At 36.7% G+C, this 8,633-nt stretch overlaps 1 protein-coding gene across 2 annotated transcripts in view; it reads left to right on the top strand.

Annotated features, from left to right (window-relative positions):
* The first annotated feature begins 1,167 nt into the window (after nucleotides 1-1,167).
* The window catches only part of chd2 (chromodomain helicase DNA binding protein 2), a 53,671-nt gene continuing 46,205 nt past the window's right edge, over nucleotides 1,168-8,633 (top strand). Inside the window, exon 1 of one of the 2 annotated variants that reach the window (XM_067418932.1) lies at nucleotides 1,168-1,246. The gene's annotated coding sequence lies outside the window, so the exon portion shown is untranslated. The remainder of the gene's footprint in view (nucleotides 1,247-8,633) is intronic. The other variant, XM_067418930.1, reaches the window with a different exon arrangement.

The raw sequence follows: 8,633 nt of genomic DNA, 5'->3' as shown, positions 1-8,633 counted from the left end.
TACAGTAAAAACTGTAATGCAGTAAAACTGTTCTCTTTTAATACATTTTAAACTCTACTTTATTCCTGTGATGGTTCCTGTGATGGCTTCAGTGTTACATGATCCTTCAGGAATCATTTTAATTATCATTCTTATCAGTTGAATATTTTTATTCACAAAAGCAAAGTATCTTTTGTAACAATGTACAACTCTTTACTCTCACTTTTGATCAATTTAATGCATCCCCGTTGAATAAAAATATTTATTTATTTTCTTAAAAAAACATGGAAAGTGTAGCTGTCATAAATTCGCTGTAAATCATGGCTTCACTGGGCTTATTTATAAAACGGTTACCGCACAATACAAATATTGAAAACCAAAATGTATATCAATGCAAATTTCATGAGGTAAAATCGCTAAAAGCTTTCCTTTCACGGTTCCATCGCAAAAAAATAGTTCCTCACCTTGAACGCCAACCACTGATAAATGTTCTCTGATAAATCTCTTCATCTGATAAAGTTATATTGATCAGTGACCATTAGATGGCGGCAAAGACTGTCGTAATGAGCGAGTCACGCAATAGCGAAGACTTTTATATTGAAAAATTAAAACTTGTTGGTTGTTGCGTGAACCAGGGAACAGGACGAAACTGACAAATGAGCGCTGTCACTGTCAGGACCATGGTCAGCAGGAGAAAAAAACCAAAAACTTTACTGTTAAAAAGATATCTTATAATATTTTGTATTATGACAGTGCTGCTGACCTATGGGATGTGCTATCTGAATACAGGTAACACACTTGGTCACTCAACCTCTCTCGTGCTAGCTTCAATGAACAATATGGCAACGGCCAGCTCTACCTTTTTCCAGCTCTACTTTACGCTTCAGAACTACTCTTCGGAATCCTATGGGTGACGTCACGGACACGACCATATTTGTTTTACAGTTTATGGTGAGAAGAACAAGCAAACATGTTTATGTTGCTAAAAGTGATGATGTGCAGTGAGAGAACTGTTTGGGTGAAGCAGTCATATCCGTGTTTTATCGTTAATAAAACAGCTATTGACTCAATCAAGTTACATTATAATATATGTAAACATATTAAATATTTTCAATGGCAATTAATCAAAGACATTTTTTAAATTGATATGTGCGCAATTTATGTGTATTTAGCCTGCCTCTGCCATCCATCCAGCACCCATGTGACCCCCACCCCCGCTCAGAGGTCTTCTGGATTTTGGTGCCCAAATGGATTTGTCATGACACCGGTATGTTTCCCACACAAGCAATTTATAGATAGTCGCCGCTCGTTTTCATTTACACAAATGCCGCGTTTCTGCTCACCCTCAAAAAGTGACCATTTTAATATGCTAAAAAAATTATATGTGGGGTATTTTGAGCTAAACTTCACATACAGCTCTGGAAAAAAATCAGAGAGCACTTAACATTGATTTCTTTTTTCCAGATGTATACACACCAGAGACTTATTTTACATCTTTTAAAAGGGGGCATAATAGGGTCTCTGTAATACACATTCCTCTTAACTCAACTAGTCACAGACTACAATGCATGCTTGAGCTGTTTTAACTTGAAAGCAACTTAAACTGACATATCTTAAAATTTGTCAGTGCCATTGTTTTGTGGCAACATACACACCAAGGCATGTTTTTAAAAGCTCCTAACTAAACTAAGGTTTAATCCTGGCTTAATCTAAGCCCTGTTTGTGAAACTTGGCCTTAAAGTATAAAACTGGTATATTAAAGTATATTAAACCAAAATCAGTAGGCTTTTTAAAAATCTTTTATTTCGGACACTTGTTTATTGACCAAAAAACATGTTTTTCCAAAAACAATCTGTGACAAATTTAATTAGACGACGTCTGCTATGTGGCCTGATATGGCTGAGAGGACGTTTTCGAAGAAATAGGGACAAAATTAGTGAAGTATTTGAAATATTTCTTTGTATATACCCGGAGAGAGGCTTCTCGTGTTTTGAACCATGTGATCTGTCGTGTTTTTGACATGAAGCATTCACTGCACTACATGTTGCTCTTATTATGTCTCCATTTAAGTTAAAAATAGATAATTGTGTCACTGCGGACGTCAGCAGGCTATCCGACATAATGAGCGCATTTATCCGTAAAAGCACCCCTGTGTTTTGAAAAAAACTAAAAGAAAAGAGAAACTGTCTGTAACCAATATGACTAAACTTAATTACGCTACAACTGACTGCGGGCCACATCTTGGAGGACGCTGGAAGGAGATGTCCATGTTTCCTGCTTTCATGTGTTAATGATTACCACGGTGTCTGGTTTTTCGAGGAGAAAGGGGGATCCTTTTGTTTCTGTTTTTATTGAATGACCTGTGTGGTTAGGGACCCTATTAACTCTACACCCAAAATAGCTTGGATGCTATATGGAGATGAGAGCTTCTTTGTCTTCATTGTAGTAAAACGGAGACAGGTTGTGTTAAATCCTTGTTGCCTAGTCAAATCCATGTTGTATTCTGGATCTCTGAGCTAAGGCAACATACAAGAAAGAGATGCCGTTAATAAAGCATCATAGATTTTAAAGAAAAAGAGAGACGGGAAGAAGAAAACAACTTTAGCACGGGATGCCACAAAATTAATCCAGTTGGGAAAAGTGCAACAATTTACAGGGAGTGCAGAATTATTAGGCAAGTTGTATTTTTGTGGATTAATTTTATTATTGAACAACAACCATGTTCTCAATGAACACAAAAAACTCATTAATATCAAAGCTGAATATTTTTGGAAGTTTTAGTTTTTAGTTTTAGCTATTTTAGGGGGATATCTGTGTGTGCAGGTGACTATTACTGTGCATAATTATTAGGCAACTTAACAAAAAACAAATTTATACCCATTTCAATTATTTATTTTTACCAGTGAAACCAATATAACATCTCAACATTCACAAATATACATTTCTGACATTCAAAAACCAAACAAAAACAAATCAGTGACCATTATAGCCACCTTTCTTTGCAAGGACACTCAAAAGCCTGCCATTCATGGATTCTGTCAGTGTTTTGATCTGTTCACCATCAACATTGCGTGCAGCAGCAACCACAGCCTCCCAGACACTATTCAGAGAGGTGTACCGTTTTCCCTCCTTTTAAATCGCACATTTGATGATGGACCACAGGTTCTCAATGGGGTTCAGATCAGGTGAACAAGGAGGCCATATCATTACATTTTCTTTTTTTATACCCTTTCTTGCCAGCCACGCTGTGGAGTACTTGGACGCGTGTGATGGAGCATTGTCCTGCATGAAAATCATGTTTTTCTTGAAGGATGCAGACTTCTTCCTGTACCACTGCTTGAAGAAGGTGTCTTCCAGAAACTGGCAGTAGGACTGAGAGTTGAGCTTGACTCCATCCTCAACCCGAAAAGGCCCCACAAGCTCATCTTTGATGATACCAGCCCAAACCAGTACTCCACCTCCACCTTGCTGGCGTCTGAGTCGGACTGGAGCTCTCTGCCCTTTACCAATCCAGCCATGGGCCCATCCATCTGGCCCATCAAGACTCACTCTCATTTCATCAGTCCATTAAACCTTAGAAAAATCAGTCTTGAGATATTTCTTGGCCCAGTCTTGACGTTTCAGCTTGTGTGTCTTGTTCAGTGGTGGTCGACTTTCTGCCTTTCTTACCGTGGCCATGTCTCTGAGTATTGCACACCTTGTGCTTTTGGGCACTCCAGTGATGTTGCAGCTCTGAAATATGGCCAAACTGGTGGCAAGTGGCATCTTGGCAGCTGCACGCTTGACTTTTCTCAGTTCACGGGCAGTTATTTTGCGCCTTGGTTTTTCCACACGCTTCTTGCGACCCTGTTGACTATTTTGAATGAAACGCTTGATTGTTCGATGATCACGCTTCAGAAGCTCGGCTATTTTAAGACTGCTGCATCCCTCTGCAATATATCTCACTATTTTTGACTTTTCTGAGCCTATCAAGTCCTTCTTTTGACCCATTTTGCCAAAGGAAAGGAAGTTGCCTAATAATTATGCACACCTGATATAGGGTGTTGATGTCATTAGACCACACCCCTTCTCATTACAGAGATGCACATCACCTAATATGCTTAATTGGTAGTAGGCTTTCCAGCCTATACAGCTTGGAGTAAGACAACATGCATAACGAGGATGATGTGGTCAAAATACTAATTTGCCTAATAATTCTGTACTCCCTGTATGATCTGTGACAAGCCACATAACAGTATTTTAGCTGGTATTTTGTGAGAAATATGTGGAGTAATGTCTTGTATGGATCATTTCTGGAAATGCTTGTTTTTTAAGGTCTTGTGGGTTACCAACGCGTGAGGAGTATAGCTGTAGCCGTAGAATGATTCCAGTTAGGTTTTTTTTTTTTTTTTACAAAACTTTATCATAGGAAAAAAAGCCCTTTCATGTCAGGCAAAAGGGAACAGCCACAAAGGATGGAGGGCTCATTTAACACCAAAGTTCCACATAAACCTTCAAATGAATTTTTAAAGCCAGTTTTGTGTTGTGTGGAACAAAATGTGTTTGCCTCCTGCATGAAGTGCATGCTAGAATTCATTTGATATGAACCTTGCAGTTCATGATTGTAAAGTTATAAAACAAAGTAATAAAAAACTAAGAGGACAAGCCATAGATACAGTATATGCAGGTGAACCAATAAAGGGCCATCAATAATAAAACAAGATGTTTGCATTTATTTTTGTTGAGTTAGGCCCGTTCACCCCATGAGCAATAGCTATAAAGATAGGCCTAACTATATCAAGAACATCTCTGGTTATTGACGTACCGTTGGTTCCCTGAAATGAGGTGCGTCCACAGCGGACGATATTATTCTGTTTACTCAAAGCGTGTGTTGAGTTTTGTCATCTACCACTTTAAATGCTTGAGCTCTTTAAAGAGATAGTTCACCCAAAAATTTAAATTAGCCCATGATTTACTCACCCTCACGTCATCCTATGTGTATATGACATTCTTCTTTCACAATCAGAGTTTCACAAGTCCTGGCTAATCAAACTTTTTCAAAGCGTTTTTGAAGTCCATAAAAATGCATCTGTCCATCAAATAATGTGCTCCACACGGCTCTGGAAGGTTAATAAAGGCCTTCTAAAGCAAATGGTTGCGTTTGCATAAAAAAAATATCCATATTTAAAACATTTTAAAATAAAGTTCCGGCCGGTCGCTTTCCGTGGAAAAGTGTTGATAGTGCTTTCTTGGAGTTCAAGAGCGTACACATCGGACTTGTTTTTTCAGTGCATCCCAAAGATGCTCAATTGGATTGAGATCTGGGGAATTTGGAAGCGAAGTCAACACATCAAACTCGTTGTGCTCCTCAAACATTCCTGAACCATTTTTGCTTTGTGTGATTATCCTGCTGAAAGAGGCCACATCCACCAGGGAATACCGTTTCCATGGTCTGCAACAATGCTTAGGGAGGTGGTACGTGTCAAAGTAACATCCACATGGATGGCAGGACCCAAGGTTTCCCAGTAACATTGCCCAAAGCATCACACTTCCTCTGTCGGCTTGCCTTCTTCCCATAGTGCATTTTGGTGCCATGCATTCCCCGGGTAAGCCTTCGCTCCCCACGTGCATCAGTGAGCCATGGCCGCCCATGAATTTGTCGCCGGTTCACCATTGTTCCTTCCTTGGACCACTTTTGATAGATACTGACCACTGCAGACTGGGAACACCCCACAAGAACTGCAGTTTTGGAGATGTTCTGACCCAGTCGTCTAGCCAGCACAATTTGGCCCTTGTCTAACTCGCTCCAATCCTAACGCTTGCCCATTTTTCCTGCATTTATCACATTAACTTTGAGGACACAATGTTTACTTGCTGCCTAATATATCTCACCCCGTAACTGGTGCTGTGATGAAGAGAATATCAGTGTTTTTTACTTCAACAGTCATAATGTTATGCCTGATCTGGGTATATCATTATTGATATCGTTATAGTTGGGTGTATAGTCTGGGTGTAAACAGGATTTTAGACTAAGTAATATAAATTTGACTAAAACGGAACTAAAGGGAAGGCCGGAAATTTAAACATTTGTTTGGCTTGTTGCTCCATGCGTGGGCTGTTGCAGGTCACTGGTTAACAAGTTTGGGGTGAATCTTAGATCACTCACTCACATTCAGACTCAAACCCCCAAGTAAATGACAAAATTTCAAATGTGTTTCGAGAATAGTTATTATAGTCATCATCAAAATAAGTAGTAGTATCTAATGAACAAGTAGGCTATCTATTTAAAAGGTGCTAGTATCTAATGAACAAGTGCTAGTGTATATTCAATAGGTTCTAGTATCTAATGAGTACAAGCATAATACATAAGAACTAGTAGCTATTGAATAAGTTCTAGCACCAAATGGGACAGATACTAGTATAAAAATAAAAATAAACTACTGGTAGCATGAAAATAGATACTAGTACGCTTAATGTAATTAATTAAATGTTATAAAATCTTGCAAAAAAAACCTTTTTAAACAACACATTTGACAAACCTTGTTTTCGATTAAGATTTTTATTTATTGGATTCAGAAATGTATTTATTTTAATAATCAAGAACAAAGAAAAATACATTTACGATTTGATACTCTTCAGAAACAAACATTTAAAATGAGCTCAGACATAAAGTTTTGCTGAAAAGAAAGATGGTTGTTGATATAACAAATCATTTTTTTTTTTTTTTTTTTTTGTCCAGTGTGCAGACTAACAAACATGCCAGACAAAACCAGGAGAAGGTTAAAGCATGTATTTTAAGACGTGTTCAATTAATGCAGAATACTAAGGAGAAAAACCTTAGACAGTGAAGAAACAACACTTCATCTCAACTGTTTTGCAGTCACTTCAGCAATTGTTTGCAGTTAATACATTTTACTTCCTATTTCTTCACTTCAAAGCATGAATACAGATTTGAATGAAATACTGGGCAATTGAAAACAAGACAGTCTTGCTTTTTAGAGCAAAGACAGAATTGAGAGAATCATATATTTAACTTCAGATTTAGACTAGTCTAGAAAATATCTTCATAATTTAAATTAAAATTAAATTCTTATTGGCCCTTAGATGGTGGACAAATGTCCTAAGTCCTTCACATTGACATCTAGTATGAGCATCAATATAAGAAAGTCACTGAAGTTCAGGAAAAGTTTTTCAGAAAAGAAATCACTGTTTGGATTTAAATAGGCAAACACTTGAGTATATGATTGCAGTGATTATTATGTTTCTATATTATATATTTGGCAACAACCCTAATTGATGGACTGTGTAGCTTTACATTTCTTAAACAACCATGGAAGACATCACAGCCATATTCCAAAAAGTCCAGCACTCTATAAAGTCTCTTCCAGCACATCCCAAAGACTTTCAATAAATTTAAGAACTGGACTCAGAGGAGCCAATTCATGTGGAAATGATTCTTCATGCTCTCTCTCAACCATTCTTTCACAATTTGAGCCAGATGAATCTCGACATTGTCATCCTGGCATACAGCTCTGATGTGTCTTCCTACATGGTTGTTTAAGAAATGAAAAGCTACACACTTCATCAATTATGGTTAGAAGAACTGATTCCATACATATAACATGACAGAAACATAATAATCAATGTAATCATGATCCATTTAAAGACTCAAGCATCTGCCAGGCAGTGTATAATATCAATATATGCTTTAAGATATTTAAAAAATACTTTTGAAAAATATTTCAAATTATTTGAAAAATATTTTAAATCTGGGATAAAACGATAACAGCTAAATATGTTTAAACCCTTCAGGATGTGTGGCACTGCAGTTTTCCACTGTAAAAAACAGTTAATTAAAAAAGGAGGTGTGCATATGCGACAATAAAAAACAATCCTCAACCTCAGAGAGCAGCAACATGGAATCAGTATTCTCCCAACTCAACTCAACTCAACTCAACTCAGCACACACCCTCTACACATACAATCAACCCTTATACAGTAAATATGCACAATTAGTGGTTAGTACACGCATTAAAATATAGGGATGTTTGAAACATATTACTCTTATTAAATCAAAATATGCTTTTTTTCTAAAAAATAAACTATTTCAGATGAATAATTTGCATACAATATATACAAATAATAGTACAGATAACAGATAAACATTTTCAGTATTGGAGTATAAACATCCATATAACATTGTCATATCTTGTTTTTTAATTTGAAACTTTGTGTTGATTCAAGCGCAGCTAAATCAATAAAAGTAAAACAATGTCATTAACTTAACATTTCAGCTCTGTGTGTAGAATTTTTAAATTAATATGATCATCATTTTAGTTTTTTTTAAGGTTTTTTTTTACTTGAAAAAGCTATACCTTGACATAAATGTTCAAGCTGCCTCATACTTTCAAGATAACTTATGCATATTAAATTACAGACTTTCTACCAAACAACAGGAATGTTTTTTTGGGCATAAATGAAAAATATTCAATAATTGTGCAATAATTAGAGCCATAACTAATTTGTGGAGGACTAACTTCAGTGCCTCCTTCATTAGAGCAAAGAAAAAAGGCTTTTACATCAATCTTGGATTATCTTTCTGTGCTTCCAAAAAAAAGCTTTTTTAAAACTTAAGATTTCTTGTTGGTTTGGAATGTCAGAGCGGATGCCTACAC

This window comes from Pseudorasbora parva, chromosome 16 (genome assembly GCF_024679245.1).
Source record: "Pseudorasbora parva isolate DD20220531a chromosome 16, ASM2467924v1, whole genome shotgun sequence".
In the NCBI taxonomy this organism is placed as follows: domain Eukaryota; kingdom Metazoa; phylum Chordata; class Actinopteri; order Cypriniformes; family Gobionidae; genus Pseudorasbora; species Pseudorasbora parva.
This window is presented reverse-complemented; position numbering and strand designations above follow the sequence as displayed.